Genomic DNA, 18,436 nt, shown 5'->3' on the forward strand with positions numbered 1-18,436 from the left:
CAGGGAAGCCCTAATCAAATGTAATTTTAAGTCATTCTGTTCATGTGAGAAATATTAACTTGGTGGAGACTTGAAACAGATGGTGTGCAGTTAGAATAGATAACTATATTATTCCAAATAAACATTTGTTGGAGCTGGGAAGCAACAAACTATTTTTCACTTTTCCCTATTTACATTATCAAGTCAGCTGTGTTGCTGCTGCTTTTAACTTGCATTAAGGTTATCAACACAGTTTTGAAGTTGGCAGGCAATTACAACATATTTTTAAATATTAAAATCATTAGCATTGGAAGAGACCCTTTACTTACTTTCAACATATAGTGGTATAATGATTGTTAATACATTCCTGATAGATAGATTTCTAATAATATCTGATACTTGAATAGTGTAACAGCACTTTGTTAGCTGTTACTTCATTGGCCTTTCAACACCTCCCTTCCTCCCATGTTACAGATGAGGAAAGCAGGACTCTGGAGTAACTTGTGCAAGGTCCTAAAGCTGATAAATTGGCAGAACAATCAAGATTCAAAGTCAAATCATCTAGTTTCACGCCCACTTCTTTCTTCTACAATAGTCTGCCTTCGACTCTTCAAGGAATTAAATCTCCAGCTGGTTTGGAATTTGGTCCATTTGTCAGACTGCCCTTTTCTTCTTATCCTTTGCTGCAAACTAGCCTTTTCATCTTTACTATATATTCTGTTTCAACTAAGAGATAGTCTTAAATTGGGAGAGGAAGCAAGATTATATATTAACTGTTTTATCTGTCCTAAAGCCTTTAGCCATTGTGCTTGACTTGTCCCATTTAAGTTCTGGAGCGAGAGTTGTGTGCAGTCTCTTAAATGCTTTTGTATCCTTTGCCACAAATAATATATTTGTTCTAACCTTCTTTGTAATTATATTCTTGCTTGTTGATGCTTTGACAAAGCCAAAGTTTTAAAATATTTGGTTTTGCAATATATTTTCTTTTTTTTAATTTATTTTGTTATTGAAGTATAGTTGAATTACAGTGTTGTGGTAATTACTGCTGTACAGCAAAGTGACTCAGTATACATATATATATATACATTCTTTTTCTTATTTTCCATTATGGTTTATCACAGGATATTGACTGTAGTTTCCTGTGCTATATAGTAGGACCTTATTGTTTATCCATTCTATACAAGTTTGCATCTGCTAATCTCAAATTCCCAATCCAACCCTCTCCCAACCCCTTCCCCCTTGGCACCACCAGTCTTATTCACTATGTCCCTGATTCTGTTTCTGTTTCATAGATAGGTTCATTTGTGTCATATTTCAGATTCCACATGTAAGTGATATCATATGGTATTTGTCTTTCTCTTTCTGACTTTCTTCACTTAGTATGATAATCTCTAGTTGCATCCATGTTGCAGCAAATGGCATTATTTGGTTCTTTTTTTATGGCTGAGTAGTATTCCATTGTATATATGTACCACATCTTCTTTATCCATTCATTTGTCAGTGGACATTTAGGTTGTTTCCATGTCTTGGCTATTGTGAATAGTGCTGCTATGGGCATAGGGGTGCATGTATCTTTTTGAATTATAGTTTTGTCTGCATATGTGCCCAGGAATGGGATTGCTGGGTTATTTGGTAATTCTATTTTTAGTTTTCTAAGGAATCTTCATACTGTTCTCCACAGTGACTGCACCAACTTACATTCCCACCAACAGTGTGTGAGGGTTCCCTTTTCTCCACACCCTCTCCAGCATTTGTTATTTGTAGACTTCTTAATGATGGCCATTCTGACTGGTGTGAGGTGATACCTCATTGTAGTTTTGATTTGCATTTCTCTAATAATTAGCAATGTTGAGCATCTTTTCGTGTGCCTATTGGCCATCTGTATTTCTTCTTTGGAGAATGTCTCTTTAGGTCTTCTGCCCATTTTTCTGTTGGGTTGTTTGGTTTTTTGTTGTCAAGTTGTATGAGCTGTTTGTATATTTTGGAAATTAATCCCTTGTCGGTCACATTGTTTGCAAATATTTTTCCCATTCTGTAGGTTGTCTTTTTGTTTTGTTTATGGTTTCTTTTGCTGTGGAAAAGCTTGTAAGCTTGATAAGGTTCCACTTGTTTATTGAGAGGTATTTTCTTAATCATAGGTCTAATCTCTATAACAACCTAAGCAGCTAGAATGTATTCCTATATGAATAATTGTATTTAATTTTGAAATTCACAGTGCCTACAGTTTGGAAGATTATACTCTTTACTTGGATTCTGGTTGTTTCCAATTTCCCTGGCTGCTCATTTTCTTTCTTTTTTTCTCTTTTAAAAAATTATTTATTTATTTATTTTTAGCTGTGTTGGGTCTTCGTTGCTGCACGCAGGCTTTGTCTAGTTGCGGCGAGCGGGACTATTCTTCGTTGCGGTGAGCGGGACTATTCTTCGTTGCGGTGCACGGGCTTCTCATTGCAGTGGCTTCTCTTGTTGTGGAGCATGGGCTCTAGGTGCGTGGGCTTCAGTAGTTGTGGCTCTCAGGCTCAGTAGTTGTGGCTCATGGGCTCTAGAGTGCACACTCAGTAGTTGTGGGGCACGGGCTTAGTTGCTCCGTGGCATGTGGGATCTTCCCGGTCCAGGGCTTGAACCTGTGTCCCCTGCATTGGCAGGCAGATTCTTAACCACTGCACCACCAGGGAAGTCCCTCCTTTCATTTTTATTGAAATATAGTCAACATACAGCTCTGTATAAGTTTAAGGTATAACGCGTAATGTAATGACTTGACATAGTGCTTCTGGTTTTCAGTCTCCTTTTTTAGTTTCTTTTTATCTTGTGTGATCCCCCAAATTAGAGTACTTAAAGATCACTCCTTGAACCTCTACTCTATACTCACTTCCTCTAATATATCCAGTTTCAGGCTTTAAATAGCATCTATGTATCATCAGTTGACAACTTTCCTACCGCAGACCTCATTTCAGACTTTTATATCCAGCTGCCTATGCAGCATCCCCGTTTGAATATCTACTAGGCATTTCAAACTTAGTCCTGATCTCAAACTATACCTCCCCACCCCCCATCTTTCTTTCACATTTTCCCCCATCTCAGTAAATAGCAATGCCATCCTTCCAGTTGCTCAGGCTAAAAACCTCAGAATTATTCCTTGAGCTCTATCCTCAGCAGTAGAATACCTTGTAGATATTCAACTATTTTCAAGTGAATGAATGAGAGAATACTAAAATTCGGTTCAGGAAAAGCTGCTCAACCTCCTTAACCTAAGTATTTTTTTTCATCCCTTCCCACCTTCACTATTATAGGGCTGAATTATGTCCCCTAAAAATGTATATGTTGAAGTCCTACCCCTCAGTACTTCAGAATGTGAATGAATTTGGAGGTAGAGTCTTTAAGGAGGTAATCAAATTCAAATGAGGTCATTAGGGTTGGCCCTAATCCAATATGACTGATGTTCTTATACAAAGAGAATTCGGACACAGATATCTTCAGAGGGGAAGACCATGTGAAGACACAGGGAGAAGAAAGCTACTTACAATTCAACAAGAAAGGCTCCAGAAGAAACCAACCCTGACAACACCTCAGACTTCTAGCTTCCAAAATTGTGAGAAAATAAATCTCTGTTATTTAAGCCACCTGGTCTATGATACTTCGTTAGGACAGCCAAACTAGTATACCAAAAAGAACAGTTCCATAAAAATCAGCTATACTCTTTTTCATATTCCAATGTAGGAAAATAACACCTTTTATTGCCATGTTCTTTTTTTCTTTCTTCCTTTGTTGTCTTACTCATATTTTCCCTGTGAATGGTATTGTCCTAAAAAGGCTTTGATAGATAGAAGGTGGACATGGGTAACTGAGCCTGGCTCTCCAGAACTGGGAGCTGAAAACATCAGCAGAGAAATGCAGAGCAGAATATTCTGTGAAAACAGTATGGACAAATTGCAGAATGTGGGAAATAGTGAGAGTGAGGAGCTTGTAAACATGTTATAAATCTTTGACTTTATGACTAATCCAAAGAAACCGATTAGTAGCTTGAAGAAGAGGATCTGAATAAACTATCAAAGTATGAACAAATATTTAGTGTATAAATAGTCACTATCCTTTTTTGTTAAAGAAATATGTATTGAGTTCAGTTGTTTTTTTAAAAGAAATATGTATTGAGTTCAGTTCAGAAATATGTATTGAGTTCAGTTGTTCTTTCTTCATTTAAATATTTATTTGGCTGCCTCAGGTCTTAGTAGTGACATGCTGGCTCTTCATTGCGGCGCGCAGGCTTCTCTCTAGTTGTGGCATGTGGGCGTGGGCTCAGTAGTTGCGGCATGTGGGCTAAGTTGCCCCGCGGAGTGTGGGATCATAGTTCCCCGACGAGGGATTGAACCCGTGTCCCCTGCATTGGAAGGCAGATTCTTAACCAGTGGACCACCAGGGAAGTCCCGTCACTATCCTTTTTTAAATTTATTTTTTATTGAAGTATAGTTGAGATACAGTGTGTTAGTTTCTGGTGTACAGAAAAGTGATTCAGTTATACATATATTTTTTTTCATATTCTTTTCCATTATGGTTTATTACAGGATACTGAATATAGTTCCCTGTGTTGTACAGTAGGACCTTGTTGTTTATCCGTTCTCTATATAATAGTTTGCACCTGCTAATCCCAAACTCCCAATCCATCCCTCCCCCTCATCCCTTCCCCCTTGGCAACCACAAGTCTGTTCTCTATGTCTGTGAGTCTGTTGCTATTTTGTAAATAAGTTCATTTGTGTCATATTTTAGATTCCACATATAAGTGCTATCATATGATATTTGTCTAATCAATCAACAAGTCCTATTTATTGTAACTCTAATTATTTTTGAAATTTATCCCTATTTTTCCATTCCTATTGCTACTCTTATCCCAGGCCACAATCATCTCCCACTATAATAGCCTTGTAAGTAGTCTCTTCCTGCATTATGATCTCACCATTTTCCCCATCGCAGCTAGTGATCTTTCTTTTCTTAGGAAATATTTCAAGTTTACAAAGTAAGAAAAAAGCACAATATAACAAACACTCATGTACCCACCCTTAGCTTTGTCAAATTTTAATGTTTTGTCTTATAATTTGCTTCAGATCTCTTAACAAAGTGAAATGTTAGAACTACAATTTGTGACTCTGCCTGATTCCATTCCTTTCCTTCCCTTTGCATTAGTCAGTATCCTGAATTTGATGTTTATTATTCCCTTGCTTTTGAAAAATATTTTACTACATATATGTATGAAAATGTATCGTATGTAAATCAATCCCTTATCATGTATAAATTTTAAAATGGTTTTTATGGAAGTATCATACTATCCATATTTTTCCGGTAGCATACTCTTTTTACCAAATATTTTTACATTGTTTTGAGCTTTATCTTTTCGATACATAGAGCTCTGGTTCTCTTATTTTAACAGTATTGACTGTTTCATTTCTGAATTAGCCACAGTTGTCTATTCTCTATTGCTGGACATTTAACATGTTTCTCTTATATGTAAATTTTAGTAATTGCTCATCAGGTTACACCAAAAGTCTTGCTGGCATGTAATAAGAATTGCATTGAATTTATACATTAAAATGAAGAGAAAATATTAGTGATAGTAAGTCTTCCCATCCATAAGCACAATAGATCTTTCCAACTATTTGTCTCCTTTTATGTCTTTCTGTCTACTTATGTTCTTTATAAAGGTTTTATATATCTTGTGTTAGGTTTATTCCTAGGTGGTTTATACTTTTTGTTGTATATTCGTATCTTTTTGAAATTACTGTTTATTTGCTGGTGTATAGGAATGTAATTAATTTTTAAAATATTGGACTTTTATCTAGCAACCCTGCTGAACCTGCATGTTAATTCTAATATTGGGTGGTAGAGTCTCTTGGTTCCATATAGAAAGTCATCTTGTGTGTACAAAAGGATAATTTTATTTCTTTCTTTCCAATCCTTATACCCATTACGGTTGGTTAACTGTCCTGCTGCTATGGCTTGACTCTTGAGTAAATATTGAATAGAAGCATAGATACTAGACATCTTTATCTATTGGAGTTGAAAGGCATTGCTTACAGTATTTCACCAATAAGTATATGGGTTTTTAGAGGAGACCCTGTATCAAGTTAAGGAATTGATCTTCTATTTCTAGTTTTATTCATGCTCATGAGTGGAATTGGGTTTTAGTGAATGCTTTTCTGTAATTATAGAGGTGATTTTAAGGTAGGTTTTTGGGGGGAGGATTTTTAAAAATTAATTTTTATTGGAGTATAGTTGATTTACAATATTATGTTAGTTTCTGCTGTACAGCAAAGTAAATCTGTTACACATACATATCCACTCTTTTTTAGCTTCTTTTCCCATACAGGTAATTACAGAGTATTAAGTAGAGTCCCCTGTGCTATACAGTAGGTTCTTATTAGTTATCTGTTTTATATATAGTAGTATGTATACATCAATCCCAGTCTCCCAATTTATCCCTCCCCCCACCCCATAACCTTACGTTTGTTTTCTACATGTGTGACTGTATTTGTTTTATAAATAAGATCATTTGTACCATTTTTTTAGATTCCACATATAAACAATATCATATGATATTTGTCTTTCTTTGTCTGGCTTACTTCACTTAGTATGACAATCTCCAGATCCAACCATGTTGCTGTAAATGGCATTATTTCATTCTTTTCAAGGTGTTTTTAAAAAATCTGTTAATGTGGTGAATAATTGGATTTTCTAATAGTATATTATCCTCACATTCTTAAATAAACTCAGCTTGATTGTGGTTTTTTTAAAAAAAATACATTGATGGATTTGGTTTGCTAATTTTCTCAGCTTTATTGTGATATAATTTATATATAATAAAATTCACGCATGTAATATATACAGTTTGTTTTAGCTATTGTATGTAGTTGTGTTAGCACCATTATAATCAAGATATGGAATATTTCCATCACCATAAAAAGATTTATCATGCCCCCTAATGTGTCCCTTTGTAGTCAGTTTCTTCCCATCAGTACCAGGGACTGATCTGCTTTTTGTCACTAATTTTGTCTTGTCTAAAGTTTCTTGTAAGTAGGATAATACAGTATGTAGTTTTGTTGTGTGCCTGGCATCTTTCACTTAGCCTAATGCTTCTGGTATTCACCCATGTTGTTGGATGGTAGTGTGTTCTTTTTTTTTTTTTTTAAAGATTTATTTATTTTGGCGGTGCTGGGTCTTAGTTGCAGCATGTGGGATCTTTTAGTTGCAGCATGCAGGCTTCTTAGTTGTGGCATGCGAACTCTTAATTGCGGCATGCATGTGGGATCTAGTTCTGATCCGGGATAGATCCCGGGCCCCCTGCATTGGGAGCGCAGATTCTTACCCACTGGACCACCAGGGAAGTCCTGGTATTGTGTTCCTTTTTGTTGATGTGTTACAATTTGTGTTTCTTTGATGACTAGCATGTTGAGCATCTTTTTATGTCCTTATCAGTCATTTGTATATCTTTTGGGAATTGTCCCTTTAAATCTTTCTGTGCATTCTTAAAATTGGGTTGTTTGTTATTATCCAGTTGTTAGAGTTACTTATATATTCTGGGTTATCTCTGTGTATGGTGTCAGATGGCACCGGTAGAAGACACAGAAAAGAGATGACTAAGGAGGAGATAAGCATAATCATGAAGCCAGTGATCCTTCACAGGTATGCTGGTCATCTTTGAGGTCCTCCTTTTAGGTCTGTCTGATTTTTGGAAGAACATCAGGTAACTAGCCTCCTATTTGCAACTCCTTAGCTCTGACTTCATGTTGTTAATGTTCTGTCTTTAAATAATTTTTTTCTGTTTTAAAGTAATTTCCATATGTTATTTTCTTTCAAGGTCAATAAGTAGAAGTCTCTTTATAACCAGTCTTAAGAAAACAAAAACATTATTCAGATGAATCACTTCAGTGGATGTGGGTTAAAAAAAAAAGTTTTATAGGCATAGAAAAAAAAGTAAACTAAGAATTAGAAGGTTGAATTTTTGCAATTTTTTTTTTCTTTTTTTACGGTACACGGGCCTCTCACCGTTGTGGCCTCTCCCGTTGCGGAGCACAGGCTCTGGACGCACAGGCTGAGCGGCCATGGCTCATGGGCCCAGCCGCTCCGCGGCACGTGGGATCCTCCCGGACCGGGGCACGAACCCGCGTCCCCTGCATCGGCAGGCGGACTCTCAATCACTGCGCCACCAGGGAAGCCCTTTGCAATTTTTTAATCAACGATAGCAGAGGTTGGTTAACTATGGCCCACTGCCAGTTTTTGCATATAAAGTTTTATTGGAACACAGCCCAGTTCTTTGTGTATTGTCTACTATACCACCACAGCAGAGTGAAATAGTTGTGACAGAGACCATATGGCCCAAAATGCCAAAAATATTTACTATCTTGCCCTTTGCAGAAAAAGTTTGCTGATCCCTGAGCTGTAGGAATGTATTAAATTAATTTTCCAGTGTAGCGGCCTGAACCAAGATGGCGGAGTAAAAGCACGTGCTCTCACTCCCTCTCGCAAGAACACCAGAATCACAGCTAGCTGCTGGACAATCATCGACAGGAAGACACTGGCACTCACCAAAGAAGACACCCCACATCCAAAGACAAAGGAGAAGCCACAGTGAGATGGCAGAAGGGGCACAATCACAGTAAAATCAAATCCCATAACTGCTGGGTGGGTGACTCACAGACTGGAGAACACTTATACCACGGAAGTCCACCCACTGGAGTGAAGGTTCTGAGCCCCACGTCAGGCTTCCCAACCTGGGGGTCTGGCAACGGGAGGAGGAATTCCTAGAGAATCAGACTTTGCAGGCTAGTGGGATTTGATTGCAGGACTCTGACAGGACTGGGGGAAACAGAGACTCCACTCTTGGAGGGCACACACAAAGTAGTGTGCGCATGGGGACCCAGGGGAAGGAGCAGTGACCCCAGGAGAGACTGAACCACACCTACCTGCTGGTGTTGGAGGGTCTCCTGCAGAGGCAGGGGGTGGCTGTGGCTCACCATGGTGACAAGAACACTGGCAGCAGAAGTTCTGGGGAGTGCTCCTTGGTGTGAGCCCTCCCAGAGTCTGCCGTTAACCTCACCAAAGAGCCCAGGTAGGGCTTCCATGGTGGCGCAGTGGTTGAGGGTCTGCCTGCCAATGCAGGGGACACGGGTTTGAGCCCTGGTCTGGGAAGATCCCACATGCCATGGAGCGGGTGGGCCTGTGGGCCACAACTACTGAGCCTACGCGTCTGCAGCCTGTGCTCCACAACAAGAGAGTCCGCGATAGTGAGAGGCCTGCACACCGCGATGAAGAGTGGGCCCCGCTTGCCTCAAGTAGAGAAAGCCCTCGCACAGAAACAAAGACACAACACAGCCAAAAATTAAATAAATAAATAAACAATAAAATTAAAAAAAAAAAAAAAGAGCCCAGGTAGGCTCCAGTGTTGACTTGCCTCAGGCCAAACAACCAACAGGAAGGTAACCCAACCCCACCCATCAGCAGTCAAGAGAATTAAACTTTTACTGAGCTCTGCCCACCAGAGCAACACCCAGCTCTACCCACCACCATTCCCTCCCATCAGGAAACTTGTACAAGCCTCTTAGATAGCCTCATCCATCAGAGGGCAGACAGCAGAAGCAAGAAGAACTACAATCCTACAACCTGTGGAACAAAAACCACATTCACAGAAAGATAGACAAGATGAAAAGGCAGAGGGCTATATACCAGATGAAGGAACAAGATAACACCCCAGAAAAACAACTAAATGAAGTGAAGATAGGCAACGTTCCAGAAAAAGAATTCAGAAGAATGATAGTGAAGATGATCCAGGACCTCGGAAAAACAATGAAGGCAAAGATCGAGAAGATGCAAGAAATGTTTAACAGAGTCCTAGAATAAATAAAGAACAAACAAACAGAGATGAACAATACAATAACTAAAATGAAAACTACACTAGAAGCAATCAATAGCAGAATAACTGAGGCAGAAGAACAGATAAGTGACCTGGAAGACAGAATGGTGGAATTCACTGCTGTGGAACAGAATAAAGAAAACAGAATGAAAAGAAATGAAGACAACCTAAGAGACCTCTGTGACAACATTAAATGCAACAATATTCGCATTATAGGGGTCCCAGAAGGAGAAGAGAGAGAGAAAGGACCAGAGAAAATATTTGAAGAGATTATAGTCCAAAATTTCCCTAACATGGGAAAGGAAATAGCTACCCAAGTCCAGGAAGCGCAGAGTACCATACAGGATAAACCCAAGGAGAAACACGCCGAGACACATAGTAATCAATTAGCAAAAATTAAAGACAAAGAAAAATTACTGAAAAATGACAAATAAGGGAAAAATGACAAATACAAGGGAACTCCCATAAGGGTAACAGCTGATTTCTCAGCAGAAACTCTACAAGCCAGAAGGGAGTGCCATGATATACTTAAAGTGATGAAAGGGAAGAACCTACAACCAAGAGTACTGTACCTGGCAAGGATCTCATTCAGATTCGATGGAGAAATCAAAAGCTTTACAGACAAGCATAAGCTAAGAGAATTCAGCACCACAGAAACCCACAGCAAACATCATTCTCAAATGTGAAAAACTGAAAGCATTTCCTCTAAGATCAGGATCAAGACAACGATGTCCACTCTCACCACTATTATTCCACATGGTATTGGAAGTACTAGCCACGGCAATCAGAGAAGGAAAAAAAATAAAAGGAATACAAATTGGAAAAGAAGAAGTAAAACTGTCACTGTTTGCAGATGACATGATACTATACATAGAGAATCCTAAAGATGCCACCAGAAAACTACTAGAGCTAATCAATGAGTTTGGTGAAGTTGCAGGATAGAAAATGAATTCACAGAAATCTGTTGCATTCCTATACACTAATGATGAAACATCTGAAAGAGAAATTAAGGAAACACTCCCATTTACTACTGCAACAAAAAGAATAAAATACCTAGGAATAAACCTACCTAGGGAGAGAGAAGACCTGTATGCAGAAAACTATAAGACACTGATGAAAGAAATTAAAGATGATACCAACAGATGGAGAGATATACCATGTTCTTGGATTAGAAGTATCAATACTGTGAAAATGACTATACTACATAAAGCAATCTACAGATTCAGTGTAATCCCTATCAAACTACCAATGTCTTTTTTTATGGGACTAGAACAAAAAATCTTAAAATTTGTATGGAGACACCAAAGTCCCTGAATAGCCAAAGCACTCTTGAGGGAAAAAAACGGAGGTGGTGGAATCAGACTCCCTGGCTTCAGACTATACTACAATGATACAGTAGTCAAGACAATATGGTACTGGCACAGAAACATAGATCAGTGGAACAAGATAGAAAGCCCAGAGATAAACCCACACACCTATGGTCAACTAATCTATAATAAAGGAGGTAAGGATATACAATGGAGAAAAGATAGTCTCTTCAGTAAGTGGTGCTGGGAAAACTGGAAAGCTACATGTAAAAGAATGAAATTAGAACACTCCCTAATAACATAAACAAGATGAAACGACAACCCACAGAATGGGAGAAAATATTTGCAAACGAATGAATGGACAAAGGATTAATCTCCAAAATATACAAATAGCTCCTGCAGCTCAGTATTAAAAAAACAAATAACCCAATCCAAAAATGGGCAGAAGACCTCAGCCTCAATAGGCATTTCTCCAAAGAAGACATACAGATGGCCAAGAAGCACATGAAAAGCTGCTCAACATCACTAATTAGTAGAGAAATGCAAATCAAAACTACAGTGAGGTATTACCTCACACCAGTTAGAATGGGTATCATCAGAAAATCTACAAACAACAAATGCTGGAGAGGGTGTGGAGAAAAGGGAACCCTCTTGTACTGTTGGTGGGAATGTAAATTGATACAGCCACTATGGAGAACAGTATGGAGGTTCCTGAAAAAACTAAAAATAGAATTACCATGTGATCCAGCAATCCCAGCACTGGGCATATACCCAGAGAAAACCATAATTCAAAAAGACACATGCACCCGAATGTTCATTGCAGCACTATCTGCAATAGCCAGGTCATGGAAGCAACCTAAATGCCCATCGACAGATGAGTGGATAAAGAAGTTGTGGTACATGTATACAATGGAATATTACTCAGCCATAAAAAGGAACGAAATTGGGCCATTTGTTGAAACGTGGATGGATCTGGAGACTGTCATACAGAGTGAAGTAAGTCAGAAAGAGAAAAACAAATATTGTATATTATCGCATATATGTGGAACCTAGAAAAATGGTACAGATGAACCGGTTTGCAGGACAGAAATTGAGACACAGATGTAGAGAATAAACGTATGGGTACCAAAGGGAGAATGCTATGGCAGGGTGATGGTGGTGGTGTGATCAACTGGGCGATTGGGATTGACATGTACACACTGGTGTGTATAAAATTGCTGACTAATAAGAACCTGCTGTATATAAAAAAAAATTCCAATATATTTATCAATGTGGAATGGAAAAATTTGTTTTTTCAATCCCTATTGTAGTATATGGTAAAACATTATTTTTGTTTTAGTTGGGCTATGTCTTCAAGGTCCCTTGTGAAATATTTTCTGTTAATATCTTTTCTTGAGTCCTTATGCCTCAGTTTTTGTTGAATAATAAATTATCTGCCATTGTAAACAATTATTCCTGGCCATCTCCGCATATGAAGCCTGGATGTTGTTAGAAAGTTGGATGCATTGTCAGGTTTGTGGCAGAGCTACAAGGATGGGAAATGCTCATCCTTAAGCATGTCCTATGTCCATAATTAGTTTAACCAGCCTTGTAAGCCTATAAGTGCAACCGTAATTTTGATGTGCTTTCCACTATCTTTAACAGATTAAAATAGTCATTTTTGGAAATGCTTCTTATATGACAGTTACACATTTAGAACATTTACCTATTCTTGGCAGTGGTTAAAGAGAAATTGTGGTCAAGAAAATCTTTTTCCTGATTTTTCCCTTGGTTCTGATCCCAACTTTAGGGGCACCATTCAAACTATACCCTTCATGCTTTTTGTCCTTATGTGCTGCCTGGAAAGCCCATGTAGCCTTCCCAGTAAACCACTTAATGGTCTGTAGAGACATCCCTGGCCTTCATGAGTAAGTCATGCTTCTACTTCTTTATTTTCTTAGTATTTTGTACACATTTAAATGTATCTGTCTTTCCTGTAACTCAGGGCCCTGTCTTCTTTATCTCTTTGCCAAAGCCTGGCACAGGTCAGTCAGTAGCATGGCATCTAGAGCACCTCAAAATTCAGCTACAAATGATTGGAAACAATCCAGTTCATCAGTAGAGAATTGTTTAAATAAACTGTGGTACATCCCCACAATGGACTATCATGCATTTTTTTTATTAGTTTTTATTGGAGTATAGTTGATTTACAATGTTGTGTTAGTTTCTGCTGTACGGCAAAGTGAATCAGTTATACATATATCTACTGTTTTTTAGATTCTGTTCCCATATAGGTCATTACAGAGTACTGAGTAGAGTTCCCTGTGCTATACAGTAAGTTCTTATTAGTTCTCTATTTTATATATCGTACTGTGTATATGTCAATCCCAGTTTCCCAATTTATCCCTTACCTCCATCATGCATTTGTTAAAAAGAAAAAAAAGGTTGTGGAATTAAGAATTTCAGGACATACTGTAAAATTATAAAACAAAAGAAACAAAGAAACCAAGGAGTAGTATAGTTTGTGTGTGGTATGGATCAGTTGCCTATTGGTCTATTGCTATAAGAAACCATGCTAAAACTTAGTGGCCTAAAACAATAATTTTGGGGGTTTTTTGGGTTATGAATCTATGAGTCGGGAAGTTCTCCTGCTCTTACTTTTGCTCATTGATTCATATGTCTGCAAGCAGTTAACTACAGATCAGACTCATTAGGTTAGGATCTTACATGTTTGGGGATCAGCTGGCCTTAGCTGGTATAACTCATCTCTGCTCCATGTGGTCTCATCCTCCAGCAGACTAGTCTGGATTTGCTTTCATGGCAGGGTTAGCATTCCGAGACAGGTGTAGAACCAGCACTGTTACACTTCCATCACATTATATGGGCCAGAGCAAGTCAGGGGGCCTGGCCAGATTCAGGGGACTAAGGGAATAGATCCCATTTCCTGAGGCATTGCAAAAGGCATGGTGCCATTCTTAGGGATGCTTAGTTTAATGTAATTTTGCTGTCTTTGTATAAATGGGGGTGGGATAAGAATTTATTTTTGCGTTTGCTCATTTGTACAGAGAAAGAATGGATGGATACACAAGAAACAGATTAAAATGGTTACATATGAGGTGGGGTATGTAGGTATAGAAGCAGGGAGTATTTCTTTTTATCTCATATATTGATTTTTGAACCATATAAATGTATATTTATAATACATACAAGAAAGAGAGTTATCTACTTAGTTAGCCTCTGCCCCCTAAAATAGTTCTCTTTAAACCATCACGATTATTTCTTAGTTAGGAATATGATTTGTTTTAAAGAAATGGTAATGGCTTTCTTGGACACCCTGTTTGGAATGATCAGTATTTCTGTACTGTGCATCTGAAAGGTCTATACTCAGCTTATTTTCCTCAGAGATGATAATCAGGAGCACTTGACCATATCTTCTTCTACCCAGAGTTTAGCATAGATAAACATCTCAATGGCCAAATAAAATGATTCCTTCTAGTAGATTGTTCATCTGATTCAAGTAAACATGTAAGAGTGTCTACTGCGTTGTACCAGCCATTATTACGTATATTACATACATTTCCCTTCCCGATAACCCTGTGTTGTAAATATTACCCTCAGAGACAGATGAAGAAAACCATAGTCACGCAAGTAAGTGATAGAGCATCCTTCACATCACGCTCACCTTCTTTCACCTAAACATCCTTCACACTTGCAGCCCTGGGAGTTCCCCTATTTTACAGTTGTTTGTGGGTAGCCCTTCCCCTGACATAATTGCATTTTTCTTCTCTCATTTTTATACTTCTTCTATTTATTGTTCCTTTGTCAACCTCAAAGTAATTTTTTAAAAACTGTAGTGGAAAAGCAGTTCATAATGATTTGTAAATGCCCTAATTTGTGGGCAATTTATCATACAAGGTTCTTCTCAAGTAGCACTTACCTAGGATGTTTATGTTTGTGTTTACTATTACTTTCTCTTAAAGCTACAGAATAATTCTTCTCTTTTGCTTCATGTTTGATTCTTCAGATTCCTGTGTGGGAAGAAAAATCACACTGCCCTCACACAGAAAACTGTTTATTATTTTGTTCTCTCTTTCATCAGTTTTCTATTTTTATGACATCCATAGCATCTTGCACAATGAAGGGATAAAATAATTATCCAGACATATTTTTCCATGTTTGTCCCTCTTCTTTAGCTCACGTTGTTTGGCTTTACATTGTTAGGTGTTGAATCATGTGGTCAGTCATATTTCTGTATATATCCAAATATTTAAAATAACCAAAGCACAGTTATAGAGTGACTAAATTATCAGTTACTTTGAACCTTAGAATCTATGTTTAGGATCAAGTTGAACCTTTCTGATAAAACTAAGGGTTAATTTTCTAGGACTGAATACTTTGTCTCTTTGATTGAAGCAGTGGTGTTTATGGGCTGAAGTCACACTTAAGAAAAAAAATTTCTTCTCTTTGAACTTTAAGTTTCTCTGGAATTGAAAAGAGCTCAAAATTTCATTGGTTCTTTCAAGGGATCCAGGTAGGTGTTTTATAAAACCTAAGGTTTATAAAAATTCAGAAATGAAGTCACTTTAAACGTGATGGCATAAAGGAATGTATTGGCCACCAAGCAGAGGATTAAAATGCCTGCTTTGGAGTGTACTCCTTATTTACCATCTGAGCAACTGCTGGATTTGTCAGTTTATAAACCAGGATAGAGCTCTCACATCATGAAGTGCATTCTTGCCACCCAGCTTCCAACAAAAATATCATCTTACATTGTACTTGGTACTTTTGCAACTGTTGATTCTTGGATCATTCCATACAATATCTCTGAGGTCACATGGATTGTTGATAGTATACACATTTTCTTTGGGGAACAAATGGTAATGTTAACTTGCACATAGTCATAAGGCTAGTTAAGTGATAAAATCAGGACTTGACACTAGTCTTCATGTTTTCTAATCATCATTATTCTTTATTGAGTACCTTCTTTATAACTATCACTAGCCTAGGCATTATCTCTAATACTTACATCAAAATGAGGCCTGGAGAGGTGAAGCGATTAGATAAAATTCATACAGATTTTATCATTCAGTGATAAAATCGTCATTAGAATGACGATTCACACCAAACCTCTCAGTCTCTGTACCCATACTTTTCCTAGTAGACAATGGTTGTTGCTTGAAACGTGAGGAATGATACTAGTGTTGAAGGTTTGTGAGTAGTGACGTGAATAAGAGATAGGTAGTTTTAACCTAATATAAACCGTACTCTGGAGTCTGGGTTTTCCCCAGTTTCTGGGCTTTCAGTTGGTATATAATTCAGTGTTCTGCAGTTGGGCTGCTCTTGACTTTTTCATTCTGCCAAGTGCTGACTGCTAAAACACATCTCACTGATCAGCCCTCCTCGGGCCTTTGGCACCCTTGCTGTAAAGGCAGGTGGTCTGAAGAAAGGCTCCCCCTAGGTTGTTGCACACTATACACAACACATAACAGGGCGAGACAGCTGTTAGTTCCTTCCTTCTTTTCTCCCTCCACCCTCCAGAAAGCTGGGCCCCAGATGGAAGAGCTGGAAACGTGTCAATTGTTCTCTGAAGGGCATTGAGAAAACACTGTCAAGAAGAAAAAGGCAAACGCAATAGCTAATTAGTTCACTAATCAGACAGGATGACCGTCCATTTTACAAAGAAAATGTCCTGGACAGAGATGGGAAGGGCTGGCAGAGTGTGCTCACATGGCTCTCAAAGACCTACACATTTTTGTCAGGGGATTTGTAACTTGGGGGCATTGCTACCCTGATTGACTTTATATATTCATTATATCTCTTCCCAAAATGTGACCACTGCAAACTAAGGCATAAAAATAATATTTGGGGATGTTTTCCTCTTGAGAAAGTGCCCTTGAATGTGCCAAGATGCGCCCTGTTGCCAGTGTCATGAATCCTTTTATATGTATTGTGTTTATAACTATGATCTCAGTGAAGGAAAACTTTGATTTAACATTCTCATTTGAACCTTTGGTCTCCATTTCTTGTACTTTACATTGAATTCAGCAGTTATTGGAGAATAAACACAGGGTACTTAAAGGAAAAGTTTGGAATTACTGAAAGGAACATAGCTCAATTTAAAGGTGATTATGGTAGCCATGGCCCTATTATTAACGAAGTAGGTAACAAGTTCCCTTTAATGGGAAAAAATAAGTTTTTGAAGATATTAGAACATTACTCTTCATTATCAAGTCTTCTTCATATTAGCTCAGACCTAATTCTAACATCAAGTTTAATCTACCTAATCTGACTTTCTGGGATTTGTTGCCATCGAGTGTTATCAAACAGCTGCTTATTATGAATTGTCCTCGTAGATGAAGTAGCCTGTGCTTAGCTTAGGGTCAGTTCTACTTTTCTTTTTTTTGGACAATATACATCGTAAATCACATGCCTGGTATCAGAGATGTTGACTCCACTTCATTTTTCTTACTTAGAATAGTTGATATGTATAAACATGTATTTCATCATTCATAGTAATTTATATACAACTGACTGATTCTATTTCCATGGCATGCAGTTGATGCTTACTTGTCTGGACAGTCCCACATAAGCTTTTTTTTACCACTACTACTTCAGTTAATTTGTAAGAAGTCAAGAAAGAATGCCGTTGAGATAAGCTGAATTTATAACCTGGTTTCTTCCTTTCTCAGCCACTGTCCTCACTGTTAACTCTAATGTCACATCATCCCTTGACCTTGCTGCCTTGTCTTAGATTCCTAGGATTGCTGTAAAAGTACTATATACTGGGTGGCTTAAAACAACACTATTCTCTCACAGTTCAAGAGGTCAGAAATCCAAAATCAAGGTATCAGCAGGGTTGATTCCTTCTTGGCCTCAGAGGAAGAATCTATTCTATACCTTCAGGTGTTTGCTGATAATCCTTGGCATTCCTTGGCTTGTAGATGGCAACATTCCAATCTCTGCCTCCATTGTCACATGCGTTCTCTCTGTGGGACTATGTCTGTCTTCACGTAGTAGACTTCCCTCTGTGTGTGTGTCTGTCTTTTCTCCTCTTCTTATAAGGACATCATTCATACTGGATTTAGGAACTACCCAGGTAATCCAGGGTGATCTCCTCTCCTCAAGATCCTTAACTTAATTATATCTGCAAGGACATTTTTTCCAAATAAGGAAACATTCACAGTTCAAGGAATTAAGAGGTAGACATATTTTGGGGGGCCACCATTCAGCCTATTGTACTAAGAAAGCATCTTCTTCACTTCTCAGTCCTCTAGGTAAA

At 38.1% G+C, this 18,436-nt stretch overlaps 1 protein-coding gene across 2 annotated transcripts in view; it reads left to right on the forward strand.

The window, feature by feature from the left end:
* CBFA2T2 (CBFA2/RUNX1 partner transcriptional co-repressor 2) overlaps nucleotides 1–18,436 on the forward strand; it is a 164,130-nt gene that overhangs the window by 96,952 nt on the left and 48,742 nt on the right. The window lies entirely within an intron of this gene.

The sequence above is a fragment of the Neophocaena asiaeorientalis genome, unplaced genomic scaffold (assembly GCF_003031525.2).
Source record: "Neophocaena asiaeorientalis asiaeorientalis breed wild unplaced genomic scaffold, Neophocaena_asiaeorientalis_V1.1 scaffold82, whole genome shotgun sequence".
NCBI classification, from domain to species: Eukaryota; Metazoa; Chordata; class Mammalia; order Artiodactyla; family Phocoenidae; genus Neophocaena; species Neophocaena asiaeorientalis.